The sequence below is a fragment of the Oncorhynchus nerka genome, linkage group LG15 (assembly GCF_034236695.1).
Source record: "Oncorhynchus nerka isolate Pitt River linkage group LG15, Oner_Uvic_2.0, whole genome shotgun sequence".
Classification (NCBI taxonomy): domain Eukaryota; kingdom Metazoa; phylum Chordata; class Actinopteri; order Salmoniformes; family Salmonidae; genus Oncorhynchus; species Oncorhynchus nerka.
The window spans coordinates 18,881,456-18,898,883 of record NC_088410.1 but is presented as its reverse complement, the minus strand read 5'-3'; the positions used below and the strand labels follow the sequence as shown (position 1 = coordinate 18,898,883).

General features: G+C 47.4%; 2 pseudogenes; both read right to left on the bottom strand.

Annotated features, from left to right (window-relative positions):
- Positions 1-1,134: 1,134 nt before the first annotated feature.
- On the bottom strand, positions 1,135-16,267 carry LOC135560093 (protein FAM83F-like; annotated as a pseudogene).
- Positions 16,268-16,715: 448 nt separating this feature from the next.
- Positions 16,716-17,428, bottom strand: part of LOC135559795 (GRB2-related adapter protein-like) — a 5,317-nt pseudogene continuing 4,604 nt past the window's right edge.

The following is a 17,428-nucleotide window of genomic DNA, read 5'->3' as shown; positions in this document are numbered from 1 at the left end:
AGCCTGGATATAGCCTGTGTATAGCCTGGATATAGCCTGTGTATAGCCTGGATATAGCCTGTGTATAGCCTGGATATAGCCTGTGTATAGCCTGGATATAGCCTGTGTATAGCCTGGATATAGCCTGTGTATAGCCTGGATATAGCCTGTGTATAGCCTGGATATAGCCTGTGTATAGCCTGGATATAGCCTGTGTATAGCCTGGATATAGCCTGTGTATAGCCTGGATATAGCCACGTTATAATCTTCTGATTATTACAGCTCTACATTAATGAGTCATAGGCTAAAAACTGCTATGGAAAAACATTACTACATGTGTTGAATGCTCCAGGGTGAAGTTTCTCCTCTGTGCAGATCTAGGATCAGTTCCCCTCCCCCAATCCTAACCTTAACCATTAGCAGGGGGAAATGTCAAACTGACCCCAGATCAGCGTTTATGGTCAGTTGGGCCAGTGTTAAGCGAACAGTGGTCTTTAGTCATCAACACCTCTCATTGCCTTCCTGTGTGCCTCTGTACTTCCTGTTTCAGTGTTGCGCCACACACACATCGGTCCTCCCTTGCATCAGTTCCCCTCACGCCTGTGGTTCCTCTCTGTGGTTAGAGCTGTAGCAAACACCCAGAGGGGAGGGAGGGATGGGAGTGTGTTTGAGAGAGAGAGAGAGAGAGAGATGGATAGAGAGAGAGAGATGGATAGAGAGAGAGAGATGGATAGAGAGAGAGAGAGAGAGAGAGAGAGAGAGAGAGAGGCTTAGAACTGTGCAAACACCCAGAGAGAGGGGGAGAGGGTGAAGGGCAGAGAGAGGGGGAGAGGGTGAAGGGCAGAGAGAGAGCAAGAGGGAGAGAGAAGATGGGGAGGGGATACGATGTATTTGTGAGGAAGTGACAATGCTTGGTCCCATCAGCAACACAGTGCTCAACGAGTCCACCTCCCACACACACGTCAGAGCGTCAGAACAAGTGTTACAGCTATTGAATCTATTCTGCTCAATCAGGTCTACAGCCACTAGATGGCAGACGAGAGTCATCACTGTCTACAGTGCTGTCACTGAAGACAAAGGCCACAGAAACCTTAGACCTCATCACACATTACTACCACTGGGAATCAGGCCACAAATGTTACACGACTAGAAAACTCAGAAAAACATGATTGTTTTTAATGTACTGAATAAACACACACTCAAATACCCATTCAGATCCATTCCACAACCCCCTTATCATTGACATCCGTTGGTCACAGCATGAAACACACGCATGAATGAATGACACATGAATTACATACAAGACTTCACAAGGCAACATGCCGTTATTCTTTACATGGTCAGATAAGAATCACAGACTTGGTGCTCAGTGACAGCGCTTCTTCAACCTGGAATCACAGACTTGGTGCTCAGTGACAGCGCTTCTTCAACCTGGAATCACAGACTTGGTGCTCAGTGACAGCGCTTCTTCAACCTGGAATCACAGACTTGGTGCTCAGTGACAGCGCTTCTTCAACCTGGAATCCATAGTGATGAAACCGCCACGTCCACGTTACACTATTACGACGACGAAGACGTTACTTCAAACATGGACGCTCTTTTCCTCAAAAGAAAAACAACAGCTAATGTGCCTGGGGGCGGGGCCAGTGGCGCTGTTCCACCTATCACCAGTCTCTGCTTTAAGCACGGCTCTGTTTGTCCAGAGAATATCTCTGTACAGAGCAAGTAGAATTGACACATTATATTATTATATACTTGCTATATTGTATTTACTTTGCCACCATGGCCTTTTCTGCCTTTACCTCCCTTCTCACCTCATTTGCTCACATTGTATATAGACTTGTTTATACTGTATTATTGACTGTATGTTTGTTTGACTCCATGTGTAACTCTGTGTCATTGTATCTGTCGAACTGCTTTGCTTTATCTTGGCCAGGTCGCAATTGTAAATGAGAACTCTCAACTTGCCTACCTGGTTAAATAAAGGTGAAATAAAAGAAATAAATAAATAGTAATTATTGCACCAGATCCCAAAGGTATTATGGAATCCCACAGAGAACCAGTTGAGTGGGGTGGTTTGAATCCGGATTGACTCAGGTTTTGAATCAGGATGGACTACATTTGTTCTTTGTTGATGGCCTGCGGCTCTTCAAGCCTGCAAGAAAGAAAGAAGGGAAGGAGTAAAATAGTACAATGGTTAAATGACTTGAGAGAGATAAACAGAGAAATACAGGTATCGACATAACGCCGAGAGGGAGAAGGAGAGGATCAAACTGAGCTAAAATAATGAGACAAGAAAAACAACTTACTGTCATTGTCTTGTGTGTTGACAGTCTGTTCAGAAGCACTCTTCAGGCTCACTTTAAACTTCTTACTCTTCATTGGTTGTTTCACCATGACTTCAAGGTTATTCATCTCCTCCATACTATTGGTTCCCAACGATGTGGGGGAGGAGATTGGACTGGTTGCCGGGCTATCACCCCCGGTGTCCACGCTCTGATTGGCTGTCGATTTCCCCTTGAAGAGTTTCTTAAAAGAAGAGCGGGATTTCTTCTCCAAAATGCTGTTGGTTTTTTTCGGCCCCACCTTCCCTCCGTCGGGTGGTAGCGGGGTGAGTTGATCCAACCACTCGCTGTTCACCTGCATTAGTCCCTCAGGACCCGCAGTTATAGCCGTCTTTTCTATGCCTGGTAGATCCTGCAAGGACCCCATCAGTCCAGGAACACTATTCCCGTACACCAAAGAGTATTTGGGGTTGTGGTATTTATGTGCAGGCACCTGGAGATCACCTCCACGCGAGTTGCCTAGACTGACCTGGAATCTGGATGTGGCGGCTCGTAACTGGGGTTTTACGGGCTCCACTTTGAGCCGCGCGGCGGCGGCCATGTTGGGGGGTGGGCTGAGGTTGAACTCCTTGTAGAGGTCCAGTTTTTCGGACACGGCGTAGAGCTCGCAGAAGTCGCGGTCGAAGAAGTCGATCACCTGGCCAGTCATGACCGTGATCATGTTGCGGTCCATCCGAGACGAACTCCATGAGAAGCTAGAGGATCACAAGAACAATGTTTAGGTCTTCAATAAAGACACAGTGAAACACACACAGCAAGACAAGCTAGGAGAGAAAGAACAGATATGTGTTATGTCTTGGAAATAAACACACACACACACACGACAGAGAGAGAGACAGAGAGAGAGAGACAGAGAGAGAGAAAGAGAGAGAGAGAAGAGGAGAGAAAGAGAGAGAGAGAAGAGGAGAGAGAGAGAGAGAGAAGAGGAGAGAGAGAGAGATAGAGGAGAGAGAGAGAAAGAGAGAGAGAAGAGAGAGAGAAAGAGAGAGAGAAGAGAGAGACAGAGAGAGAGGGAAGCATACAGCTACTTTCTCTCACCTGTAGGAGCCGAACATGACTTTGTCCCCATCCACCAGCATGTATTTACTACACAAAGAACCAAGGAGTCTACCGAAGGACAGACCCAACCCTGTCCCCTGAACTGTACGAGTCCTGATGTTCTGAAAGATACAACACACACAGTTACATAAAGGGTTATGGTAACCTGACACAGTCAGAAACAAAACGCACGCAGACCAGCACCATTCTCCATACACACAGAAAGACATCAACTCATGGGTGTTAAACCTCCCATGTCCAAACTACCATTAACATAGAAGTCTTTTCAATTTAAAATGACAAAAATCACTTGACATTTCATTTATTTAGCAGACGCTCTTATCCAAAGAGACTCACAGTTTTTCCTCACTGGTCCCCCAGGCATGTCATATGATCACACATGACACAGGGCCCTTGTACAACACATAAGTGAGTAGCCTAAGGCCTTCAATGCTCCTCTGCTTCAGGATGAGGGACCGTCTCTTACCCGCAGGTGCTGAGCTCCGACCTGCAGCCTGCAGCACATATCCAGGAAGTGTGGGACCCCGCTGACATCCAACAGGATGTAGACGGCCACGGAGCGCCGCGACGCTGCGTCCAGCAGGTCCTGCAGTATCTGGATGTCTGTCAGCAGGTCCATGACTATAGCTAACACCTGAAAGATACAAAGACAATCAAACTTTATTTAAAAATGGAATACAGTCAAACTTGATTTAAACACACATAGAGGCCGGAGGTAATCAAATACAATCAAACTTTATTTAAACACACATAGAGGCCAGGGTAATCAAATACAATCAAACTTTATTTAAACACCTGGAGGGAGAAACACAGCAAATACATTCAAATCAAACTATATTTAATGGTCAACAACTAAATGAAAAAAACATACAATATACACAATGTATATGAAATATAGGTAGAACAATACATGGAAATAAAAAGTGATTAAGATCAATAGTTGTGAATCATATCGCTTGAAAGTCAGTAAAACAATGAAAAACTTCCTGACAATACAACAATGACTGACTGTCAGGCTGAAAGCACAAGCTGGGCCTACAGAAAACACGTAGGCTTATATACTAAACCTGGGGTGTTATAAAGGCTTATAAACAGTGACATCTTATAAACAGTGCCATTCTTCAAACTTTTATGCCAATTCCTGCAATTCTGCACATTTTACAACGGAGCTGAGAGACAATGTTGCTGTTTTAAATCTAGTTTCCTGCAGTTCTAGGCATTGTGCCATCATGGCTGAGGCTGTGCTCTTTTTCTCAAACATCATAACAAAATGAATGCTGCTAAATTCATTGTTTTAGGGACTTTCAACTTTCTCCCTGAGCTTTAATGTTGGTGATTGTTAGTTCTCAGAGATGATACTATGAACAAATATATATGTCCATTATCTTTACTCCATACTTTATATCTGGTTTTAGTGCTTTAAATTTACACTGAAAGTGTTTTTTCATCCCTAAAATTATACATCTTTTTTTGATATATATATATATTTTCATGCCCTTTCTATTTGTATATATTTTGTACATTGTTTGGACATAGGGGCCTGAAAAAAAGCTTAGGCGGCCGCCTACGTATTTCAATGGAAGAAAAATCCCTGTAGCTGACCCAACACTGACCCAACACTGACCCAACACTGACCCAACACGTCTCCTAGCTGACCCAACACTGACCCAACACGTCTCCTAGTTGACCCAACACTGACCCAACACGTCTCCTAGTTGACCCAACACTGACCCAACACATCTCCTAGTTGCCCCAACACATCTCCTAGTTGCCCCAACACATCTCCTAGTTGCCCCAACAAGTCTCCTAGTTGCCCCAACACGTCTCCTAGTTGCCCCAACACGTCTCCTAGTGGCCCCAACACGTCTCCTAGTTGCCCCAACACGTCTCCTAGTTGCCCCAACACGTCTCCTAGTTGCCCCAACACATCTCCTAGTGGCCCCAACACGTCTCCTAGTTGCCCCAACACGTCTCCTAGTTGCCCCCACACGTCTCCCAGTTGCCCCAACACATCTCCTAGTTGCCCCAACACGTCTCCTAGTTGCCCCAACACATCTCCTAGTTGCCCCAACACGTCTCCTAGTGGCCCCAACACGTCTCCTAGTGGCCCCAACACGTCTCCTAGTTGCCCCAACACGTCTCCTAGTGGCCCCAACACATCTCCTAGTGGCCCCAACACGTCTCCTAGTTGCCCCAACACGTCTCCTAGTTGCCCCAACACGTCTCCTAGTTGCCCCAACACATCTCCTAGTGTCCCCAACACGTCTCCTAGTTGCCCCAACACGTCTCCTAGTTGCCCCCACACGTCTCCTAGTTGCCCCAACACATCTCCTAGTTGCCCCCACACGTCTCCTAGTTGCCCCAACACGTCTCCTAGTTGCCCCAACACTGACCCAACACGTCTCCTAGTTGCCCCAACACATCTCCTAGTTGCCCCAACACATCTCCTAGTTGCCCCCACACGTCTCCTAGTTGCCCCAACACATCTCCTAGTTGCCCCCACACGTCTCCTAGTTGCCCCAACACTGACCCAACACGTCTCCTAGTTGCCCCAACACATCTCCTAGTTGCCCCAACACATCTCCTAGTTGCCCCCACACGTCTCCTAGTTGCCCCAACACATCTCCTAGTTGACGCCACATGTCTCCTAGTTGCCCCAACACTGACCCAACACGTCTCCTAGTTGCCCCCACACGTCTCCTAGTTGCCCCAACACTGACCCAACACATCTCCTAGTTGCCCCCACACGTCTCCTAGTTGCCCCAACACTGACCCAACACGTCTCCTAGTTGCCCACTGACCCAACACGTCTCCTAGTTGCCCCAACACGTCTCCTAGTTGCCCCAACACTGACCCAACACGTCTCCTAGTTGCCCCCACACGTCTCCTAGTTGCCCCAACACTGACCCAACACGTCTCCTAGTTGCCCCAACATGTCTCAAAGTTGCCCCAACACGTCTCCTAGTTGCCCCAACACGTCTCCTAGTTGCCCCAACACGTCTCCTAGTTGCCCCAACACTGACCCAACACGTCTCCTAGTTGCCCCAACACGTCTCCTAGTTGCCCCAACACGTATCCTAGTTGCCCCAACACTGACCCAACACGTCTCCTAGTTGCCCCAACACGTCTCCTAGTTGCCCCAACACGTCTCCTAGTTGCCCGAACACTGACCCAACACGTCTCCTAGTTGCCCCAACACGTCTCCTAGTTGCCCCAACACGTCTCCTAGTTGCCCCAACACTGACCCAACACGTCTCCTAGTTGCTCCAACACGTCTCCTAGTTGCCCCAACACTGACCCAACACGTCTCCTAGTTGCCCCAACACGTCTCCTAGTTGCCCCAACACTGACCCAACACGTCTCCTAGTTGCCCCAACATGTCTCCTAGTTGCCCCAACACGTCTCCTAGTTGCCCCAACACTGACCCAACACGTCTCCTAGTTGCCCCAACACGTCTCCTAGTTGCCCCAACACGTCTCCTAGTGGCCCCAACACGTCTCCTAGTGGCCCCAACACGTCTCCTAGTGGCCCCAACACGTCTCCTAGTTGCCCCAACACATCTCCTAGTTGCCCCAACACGTCTAGTTACCCCAACACGTCTCCTAGTTGCCCCAACACGTCTCCTAGTTTCCCCGAAGCTGCCAGGCTGGCAGAGACAAAGCAGAGACAGAGACAGGTATGTGGGGAGTGGTGTAAACACAACATAAAACACCTGAGGAATGAACTAGAAAGTGGAATCTCAGCTATTATCTTTCCTCAGAACTGGTTCTGTCCTGCTTAGCTTTTACTTTCTGTTTGATATGTGGGAATTATTGATAGAAGAACTTCCATGGACTTAGAACTCTCTGGAGCAGGTTGAGACCGATACACTGACTTGAATGTGTCCACAACATAACACTGCCTTTTCAGTCTGCATCACAACAAGGAGTGGACGTTTATATAGTTCCTGAGATATAGGTGTCCACAACATAACACTGCCTTTTCAGTCTGCATCACAACAAGGAGTGGACGTTTATAGAGTTCCTGAGATATAGGTGTCCACAACATAACACTGCCTTTTCAGTCTGCATCACAACAAGGAGTGGACGTTTATAGAGTTCCTGAGATATAGGTGTCCACAACATAACACTGCCTTTTCAGTCTGCATCACAACAAGGAGTGGACGTTTATAGAGTTCCTGAGATATAGGTGTCCACAACATAACACTGCCTTTTCAGTCTGCATCACAACAAGGAGTGGACGTTTATAGAGTTCCTGAGATATAGGTGTCCACAACATAACACTGCCTTTTCAGTCTGCATCACAACAAGGAGTGGACGTTTATATAGTTCCTGAGATATAGGTGTCCACAACATAACACTGCCTTTTCAGTCTGCATCACAACAAGGAGTGGACGTTTATATAGTTCCTGAGATATAGGTGTCCACAACATAACACTGCCTTTTCAGTCTGCATCACAACAAGGAGTGGACGTTGATATAGTTCCTGAGATATAGGTGTCCACAACATAACACTGCCTTTTCAGTCTGCATCACAACAAGGAGTGGACGTTTATATAGTTCCTGAGATATAGGTGTCCACAACATAACACTGCCTTTTCAGTCTGCATCACAACAAGGAGTGGACGTTGATATAGTTCCTGAGATATAGGTGTCCACAACATAACACTGCCTTTTCAGTCTGCATCACAACAAGGAGTGGACGTTTATAGAGTTCCTGAGATATAGGTGTCCACAACATAACACTGCCTTTTCAGTCTGCATCACAACAAGGAGTGGACGTTTATATAGTTCCTGAGATATAGGTGTCCACAACATAACACTGCCTTTTCAGTCTGCATCACAACAAGGAGTGGACGTTTATATAGTTCCTGAGATATAGGAATTCCTTGTACACAAAACGATATGGGCATAATAAACTCTACTGGGAGTAAGATAAGAAAGACACATTCACTTACAGTGACAGAATGTGAAACTAAAGCCTTGTTCACACTGCAGGCCTTAATGCTGACTGTCCAAACAGCCAGTTACAAGTGACCAAATCGGATTTGTGTGTGTTCAGACAGCAGTCATTTGCTGACATGGCTATGCTAGTTGTCATAGTAACGACGGGTGTGTGCGCGGTGGTGTAGGTTGATTGGTGGTGGCACTCATGCTTCCTGTTAATCAGGAGATATGTAGCAAGCCCAGGTGACAATAATGCCATGGATGTTTCCCTGTTGCTCTGAAATGTTCCAAATCATAGTGTTTGAACACTCTTTTGTTTATTATTCACGATCCAACTTTCAAAACAAGTCCTTTTTTGAAAGGGCCTACCAAGGTGGTCTGAAAGGGCCTACCAAGGTGGTTTGAAAGGGCCTCCCGAGGTGGTTTGAAAGGGCCTACCAAGGTGGTTTGAAAGGGCCTCCCGAGGTGGTTTGAAAGGGCCTACCAAGGTGGTTTGAAAGGGCCTCCCGAGGTGGTCTGAAAGGGCCTACCAAGGTGGTTTGAAAGGGCCTCCCGAGGTGGTTTGAAAGGGCCTACCAAGGTAGTTTGAAAGGGCCTACCAAGGTGGTTTGAAAGGGCCTCCCGAGGTGGTTTGAAAGGGCCTGGTTTGAAAGGGCCAAGGTGGTTTGAAAGGGCCTACCAAGGTGGTTTGAAAGGGCCTCCCGAGGTGGTTTGAAAGGGCCTCCCGAGGTGGTTTGAAAGGGCCTCCCGAGGTGGTTTGAAAGGGCCTCCCGAGGTGGTTTGAAAGGGCCTCCCGAGGTGGTTTGAAAGGGCCTACCGAGGTGGTTTGAAAGGGCCTCCCGAGGTGGTTTGAAAGGGCCTCCCGAGGTGGTTTGAAAGGGCCTCCCGAGGTGGTCTGAAAGGGCCTACCAAGGTGGTTTGAAAGGGCCTCCCGAGGTGGTTTGAAAGGGCCACCCGAGGTGGTCTGAAAGGGCCTCCCGAGGTGGTTTGAAAGGGCCTAACAAGGTGGTTTGAAAGGGCCTCCCGAGGTGGTTTGAAAGGGCCTCCCGAGGTGGTTTGAAAGGGCCTACCAAGGTGGCTTGAAAGGGCCTACCAAGGTGGTTTGAAAGGGCCTCCCGAGGTGGTTTGAAAGGGCCTCCCGAGGTGGTCTGAAAGGGCCTACCAAGGTGGTTTGAAAGGGCCTCCCGAGGTGGTTTGAAAGGGCCTCCCGAGGTGGTTTGAAAGGGCCTACCAAGGTGGTTTGAAAGGGCCTCCCGAGGTGGTTTGAAAGGGCCTACCAAGGTGGTTTGAAAGGGCCTCCCGAGGTGGTCTGAAAGGGCCTACCAAGGTGGTTTGAAAGGGCCTCCCGAGGTGGTTTGAAAGGGCCTCCCGAGGTGGTTTGAAAGGGCCTACCAAGGTAGTTTGAAAGGGCCTACCAAGGTGGTTTGAAAGGGCCTCCTGGTTTGAAAGGGCCTACCAAAGGTGGTTTGAAAGGGCCTACCAAGGTGGTTTGAAAGGGCCTCCGAGGTGGTTTGAAAGGGCCTCCCGAGGTGGTTTGAAAGGGCCTCCCGAGGTGGTTTGAAAGGGCCTCCCGAGGTGGTTTGAAAGGGCCTCCCGAGGTGGTTTGAAAGGGCCTACCGAGGTGGTTTGAAAGGGCCTCCGAGGTGGTTTGAAAGGGCCTCCCGAGGTGGTTTGAAAGGGCCTCCCGAGGTGGTCTGAAAGGGCCTACCAAGGTGGTTTGAAAGGGCCTCCGAGGTGGTTTGAAAGGGCCTCCCGAGGTGGTCTGAAAGGGCCTCCCGAGGTGGTTTGAAAGGGCCTAACAAGGTGGTTTGAAAGGGCCTCCCGAGGTGGTTTGAAAGGGCCTCCCGAGGTGGTTTGAAAGGGCCTCCCGAGGTGGTCTGAAAGGGCCTCCCGAGGTGGTTTGAAAGGGCCTAACAAGGTGGTTTGAAAGGGCCTACCGAGGTGGTTTGAAAGGGCCTACCAAGGTGGTTTGAAAGGGCTTAACAAGGTGGTTTGAAAGGGCCTCCCGAGGTGGTTTGAAAGGGCCTACCGAGGTGGTTTGAAAGGGCCTACTGAGGTGGTTTGAAAGGGCCTACCGAGGTGGTCTGAAAGGGCCTCCCGAGGTGGTTTGAAAGGGCCTACCGAGGTGGTTTGAAAGGGCCTACCGAGGTGATTTGAAAGGGCCTACCGAGGTGGTTTGAAAGGGCCTACCGAGGTGGTTTGAAAGGGCCTACTGAGGTGGTTTGAAAGGGCCTACCGAGGTGGTTTGAAAGGGCCTACTGAGGTGGTTTGAAAGGGCCTACCGAGGTGGTTTGAAAGGGCCTACCGAGGTGGTTTGAAAGGGCCTACTGAGGTGGTTTGAAAGGGCCTACCGAGGTGGTCTGAAAGGGCCTCCCGAGGTGGTTTGAAAGGGCCTACCAAGGTGGTTTGAAAGGGCCTACCGAGGTGATTTTAAAGGGCCTACCGAGGTGGTTTGAAAGGGCCTACCGAGGTGATTTGAAAGGGCCTACCGAGGTGGTTTGAAACGTAGCTTGAAATATCCAATTCCAAGGTGGCTTTGGCTGTTCAGACGGCATGAAAAATAACAGATTGGAATCGGACATGCAAAAAAAAAGAGGATTTGAGTCACTTCAGAATGTCAATGGGAACAAGGCTCAACCAGCATGCCTACACAGCTTTATTCTGGAGACCACCTCAGCAATGGGAACAAGGCTCAACCAGCATGCCTACACAAGCTTTATTCTGGAGACCATCTCAGCAATGGGAACAAGGCTCAACCAGCATGCCTACACAAGCTTTATTCTGAGACCACCTCAGCAATGGGAACAAGGCTCAACCAGGATGCCTACACAAGCTTTATTCTGGAGACCACCTCAGCAATGGGAACAAGGCTCAACCAGCATGCCTACACAAGCTTTATTCTGGAGACCACCTCAGCAATGGGAACAAGGCTCAACCAGGATGCCTACACAAGCTTTATTCTGGAGACCACCTCAGCAATGTGAACAAGGCTCAACCAGCATGCCTACACAAGCTTTATTCTGAGACCACCTCAGCAATGGGAACAAGGCTCAACCAGCATGCCTACACAAGCTTTATTCTGGAGACCACCTCAGCAATGGGAACAAGGCTCAACCAGGATGCCTACACAAGCTTTATTCTGGAGACCACCTCAGCAATGGGAACAAGGCTCAACCAGCATGCATACACAAGCTTTATTCTGGAGACCACCTCAGCAATGGGAACAAGGCTCAACCAGCATGCCTACACAAGCTTTATTCTGGAGACCACCTCAGCAATGGGAACAAGGCTCAACCAGGATGCCTACACAAGCTTTATTCTGGAGACCACCTCAGCAATGGGAACAAGGCTCAACCAGGATGCCTACACAAGCTTTATTCTGGAGACCACCTCAGCAATGGGAACAAGGCTCAACCAGCATGCCTACACAAGCTTTATTCTGGAGACTACCTCAGCAATGGGAACAAGGCTCAACCAGCATGCCTACACAAGCTTTATTCTGGAGACCACCTCAGCAATGGGAACAAGGCTCAACCAGGATGCCTACACAAGCTTTATTCTGAGACCACCTCAGCAATGGGAACAAGGCTCAACCAGGATGCCTACACAAGCTTTATTCTGGAGACCACCTCAGCAATGGGAACAAGGCTCAACCAGCATGCCTACACAAGCTTTATTCTGGAGACCACCTCAGCAATGGGAACAAGGCTCAACCAGCATGCCTACACAAGCTTTATTCTGGAGACCACCTCAGCAATGGGAACAAGGCTCAACCAGCATGCCTACACAAGCTTTATTCTGGAGACTACCTCAGCAATGGGAACAAGGCTCAACCAGGATGCCTACACAAGCTTTATTCTGGAGACTACCTCAGCAATGGGAAAGGGTGGAGGAGGAAAAGGTTTCTTCATTCACATGAATGTTCTCATTCAGTCAAGGAAAAGGCTGTATGCTGACATTACATTCTCCAGAGGAAACATGCTGAGTGAAGTGTTCTGTGTTGTAACAACGGGGCCTGTGTTGTGTTCACAAAGCCTGGTACAGTAGGAGTGTTGACCAGCTTGGCCTTTAGACCATAATGGACCGGGAGACCTGATCCTAGATCAGCACTCCTACTCTAACACATACACTTTATGAGCACGGGCAAAGAGAAACAACAAGTAACAGTATGAAATAATTCAAGTTAAAACCTACAACACCACAATGTCTTCCATCTAACAGTAGCCACAACAAAATGCAATCACTGTTAATGCCATCCATGTAAATGTTGTGATGTGGATCACACAGTAATCTATTGTACTGTATGTAGATGAAGACAACCACAGTATGCTAAGATAAACACACCACACCTGATTATGTAGGCCCCTGTATCACTACTGAGTGTGTGTGTGTGTGTGTGTGTGTGTGTGTGTGTGTGTGTGTGTGTGTGTGTGTGTGTGTGTGTGTGTGTGGACGTGTTTAACTATACATGAGGGGACCAGAAGTCTCCACAAGAATAGTAAACAAACAAAAATGTGACCAACTGGGGACATTTAGTTGTTTCTAGGGGGTTTAGGGTTAAGGTTAGAAATAGTGTCAGGGTTAGAATTACGTTAAGGGTTAGAGTTAGGAGCTAGGGTTAGGTTAGGGTCAGGTTTAGTGTTAGGGTAAGAGTACGGGTTAGGTTTAGTGTTAGGGTTAGGTTTAGGGCTTAGGGAAAATAAGATTTTGAATGGGACTGAATTGTGTGTCCCCACAAGGTTAGCTGTACAAGACTGTGTGCGTTTGTGGAAAAGGAGGGCCGAACAGGCCCCCATTAACATCGACGGAGCTGTAGTGGAGCGGGTCGAGAGTTTCAAGTTCCTTGGTGTCCACATCACCAACGAACGATCATGGTCCAAACACACCAAGACAGTTGTTTCTATAACTGCATTGTTGGTTAAGGGCTTGTCAGTAAGCGTTTCACAGTAAGGTCAACACCTGCTGTATTCAGCGCATGTGACACAAACTATTTGATTTGATGTGTGGGTGGTGTGTACTTGCAACCACATTCTCTCCATTTCTCCTAACATTAAACAAACTGCTTCAAAGCTTCAGGCTGCGGTGTTCCATGAAATCCTGTTTGGCAACACACACACCTGAGAAATGACTTTCATATGTTCTCATTCACTCACTTGACAGGTCGGTGAACTAGAAGTAGGGTGAAGTTGCCACTAGGTGCTGATCTTGGGTCAGTTTGACATTTCTCCCACTAATGGTTAAGGTTAGGATCGGGGAGGGGAAGCTGATCCTAGATCTGTACCTAGAGGAAACTTCAGCCCAGAGCGGTAAACTACCCAGGGGAATCCCTGTAGGTATAAATAGACAGTGCATAGCACATGTACATGACATTGTGGAGGCTACCTGCCGCCCTGTGACCTCACATTAACACACTGTCATATATGTAACATACGGTATATGACATCGGCTCAGGTTTAACATGTCATCATTCTTCTGTAACAATACACTGTATTGACACAATCCTTTTTCACCTGTTTTATTTGACCTTGATTTAACTAGGCAAGTCAGTTAATAAGAACACATTCTGATTTAGAATGACGGCCAAAACCACACCGGACCAAGACATCGATGTGATTGTGTGTTGTTGTAAGACCCAGTTGTACAAAGGGAGGAAATGTGTCATGGTTTGACTGCCTGACTAACTGACTGCCTGACTAACTGACTGACTGACTTGCTGATTGGGTGGCTCTGACTGGATGACTCACTGGCTGACTGGTTGACTGACTGGGTCAAGATGGGTGGGTCCAAAATGACTCAGTCTCTAGTGACACGATAAACAAACTTCGCTAAAGGCAACTGAACTAAGCAGCTCTGACTCCAGTTCACCCTGGTATGTGCTGCCAACATGCTGAGGATTTGTTCATTCATTACAATGGAATAGAACCCCTTTATCTCTCCTGTGTGCTGTTTTAATGGGAGGTTGTACGCATCCACAAAGGGTGGAAAGTACAGACAGTGTGTGTGTGTGTGTGTGTGTGTGTCTTTGTATATGTGTTCTCTGAATAGCCTAATCATGAAAGCTAGCCTAACTTTAATTGACATGACAGAATGTTTCCTGTGTAATAGGGAAATCCGCTGTTCGTTCAATGAGGGCATTCAACAATGATATACGCCATCAGACAGGAATCATGGCCCCCAAGTGGGATGATCCTGGAAGTTTACCCCAAGTTTCGGGATGATCCCCCAAGTTTATGTGGATGATCCCCCAAGTTTATGTGGATGATCCCCCAAGTTTACGTGGATGATCCCCAAGTTTACGTGGATGATCCCCAAGTTTATGTGGATGATCCCCCAAGTTATGTGGATGATCCCCCAAGTTTACGTGGATGATCCCCAAGTTATGTGGATGATCCCCCAAGTTTATGTGGATGATCCCCCAAGTTTACGTGGATGATCCCCCAATCCCCAGTTTACCCCTGTTTACGGGATGATCCCAAGTTTACGTGATGATCCCCCCCAAGTTTACGTGGATGATCCCCCAAGTTTGGATGATCCCCAAGATGATCCCCCAAGTTTATGTGGATGATCCCCAAATTTACTGGAAATAATAATAACAAAATAAAAGGTTAATCGTTAGAGGTAAAAGATTGTAAAAACACCAGGAAATCAGCGCCAAGTGATTTACATTTAAGAAATATGTACCCAAGAAATCCCACGCATAACAGAGAGACACGTGATCGTATATACACGTAAGCAAGGTTTGAAATTATTACGTTTTAGTCAAAAATGATATATGTTTGGGCTTCTTGCGGTCAATATGCAGTCTACAACTTATGTGTAATTATGTTCAGGCCTCTCGACAATCCTCTCAACAAAAAATATCGTCCCGCGGTTGAATCTAGTTGATGATCACTCCTCTACAAGTTTAAACACTCACTTCCATGTGCCCCTGCTGATGCACGGACGCACACAAACACACAAACACACTTTATGTTTCACTCCGCTGAGACACGCCTCTAATAATCAGTCCTTTATTCCGGCAATCCCATCCATTCTCTCTATTGAATCACCGCCTCTCCGCTAACCTCCCCAGACGCATTTGAAGTTCTCTGATAAATTACTATATAGATTACTTTCCCATGAAAAAAATGGCTTCATGAGTTAGATGCTTACCTCACATTTGAGATACATAGGCCGGGGATATCACTATCCCAATAATAAACCAATACAACACAGTCATTAGTCCTGCGTTATTCAGTTCATCACTATGTCGTTACACCATTATTGAACAGTATATACCCGCAGTTCACCTTGGTAGCTTCTTGGATCAGCCTACGAATGACCTCCTTGATGTGCGGTCCGTTCTCTTTTGGCGGGTGCGTGTGAACCGCCACGCGTGTGACCCCTGAACAAACCCCCGTTGGGCCAACCGAGATCCAACGGCGGCACCTCTGTATCCGACATCTGCGGCCAGTACGTCGAATGGTGCCCCGAGTTCGCTTTGGAACCGTCGGGTTTCGCCTTTAATTCTCCGCACTTCTCTTCATCTTCAGTGTCATATTCTTTGAAAGTGTTCCTTATCGTTTTAATATCACGGGCCGAGAGAAAGTCTTTCACTTTGTCCTCTTTCAGTCGCATTTTGAAAGCGCCGTCGCCGTTTTTGAGCAGTTGTTCAACCGCCGCGCGTTGCTCTTCGCTGTAGTAAAACTCCGGTTTGGACTCCGGGACGTTCTCTTTGATGTGGCCGTCCTCCATGCATGTTAGCTGGGACTCGGCCATGGCTGGACACCGCTGTGTCACCGCTAGACTGAAGCCTATGGGTAAAGTCGCACAACCGCTGATTTTAAAAGGATCCGGAAGATACACGGTTACCTACCTACCTAGGCTACCTGTATGACGTTTGACTTTGACAGCTAACCTCAAATGCTGCGTTCATAAATCTGGGAACTTGGAACTCGGAAGTCTCCTACTTCAGTGTTCAATACAACTGGGAACTCGTTGAAAAAACGAGCTCCGTCTGTGTCATCCAAATCTGAATTCCAAGTCAGAAACTCGGGCAATCTAGAGCTACTTGAATTCCGAGTTGGATGACCATTCAAAAGCGCATTATTTACCCAGTTCCCAGTATCGTGAACGCGGCATTACCTGCCATAGGGGCGGAACGATAAATACCTTATTATATGACGGAAATCACCCTATGGAAGCGCCCAACGCGTATGTGGCTATCATGCACGTGACTGTCAGACTGTGATTATTGTTGGATTTCGAACAACCCAGATATTTGTGGCTCTTCCTGGAATTGGTGTGATTCCACAGTTAGTTGATCCAAGGCTATTGCTCTCACACAAGTCAAACTCTAAATGAATGGTAGCCATGTTGCAACATTGATGAACATTTATACAGGGGCTTACAGAAAACCATTTATTTGATAATCATACAGTAATAATTGTGTTCTGAAGTTGTAAATAGTTGTGTTATCCTGACATAAGCCTACGATATGGTAAAGTACATTGATAATAAACCAGAAAGAAAGTTACAATATATATATTTAATGCTAATCATTATGTTCTCTCTCTCTCTCTCTCTCTCTCTCTCTCTCTCTCTCTCTCTCTCTCTCTCTCTCTCTCTCTCTCTCTCTCTCTCTCTCTCTCTCTCTCTCTCTCAGAAATATAGTTGTTATTGTTAGGGAGGCAGGAAGCCTAGAGGTTAAGACTGTTGGGTCATTGATTCGAATCCCTGAGTGAAAAATCTGTCAATATTCCTTTGAGCAAGGCACTTAACCCTAATTGCTCCTTTAAGTTGCTCTGGATAAGAACGTCTGCTATAATGAATGAAGATACTTATTTAGCTCTAAATGCCATGTTCTCTCTCTCATACAGGGTTGGTGTAGTTGGAAGGAACACTCCCACTTGTCCCCTCAGTCTTCCTTTCCACCATGACATGTCGGAACACTCCAGCACCTCGATGATGTCACCGGCCTTAAAGCTCAGCTCGTCCTTCTCCCTCGGCGTTGAAGTCATACTGAGCTCACCTGCATCAGACCACCGCCCCGTGGTCACCGCCGCACGCTGGAACACAGGCACACACACAGGGGTTGATTAGACACGTAGCTTCATTCTA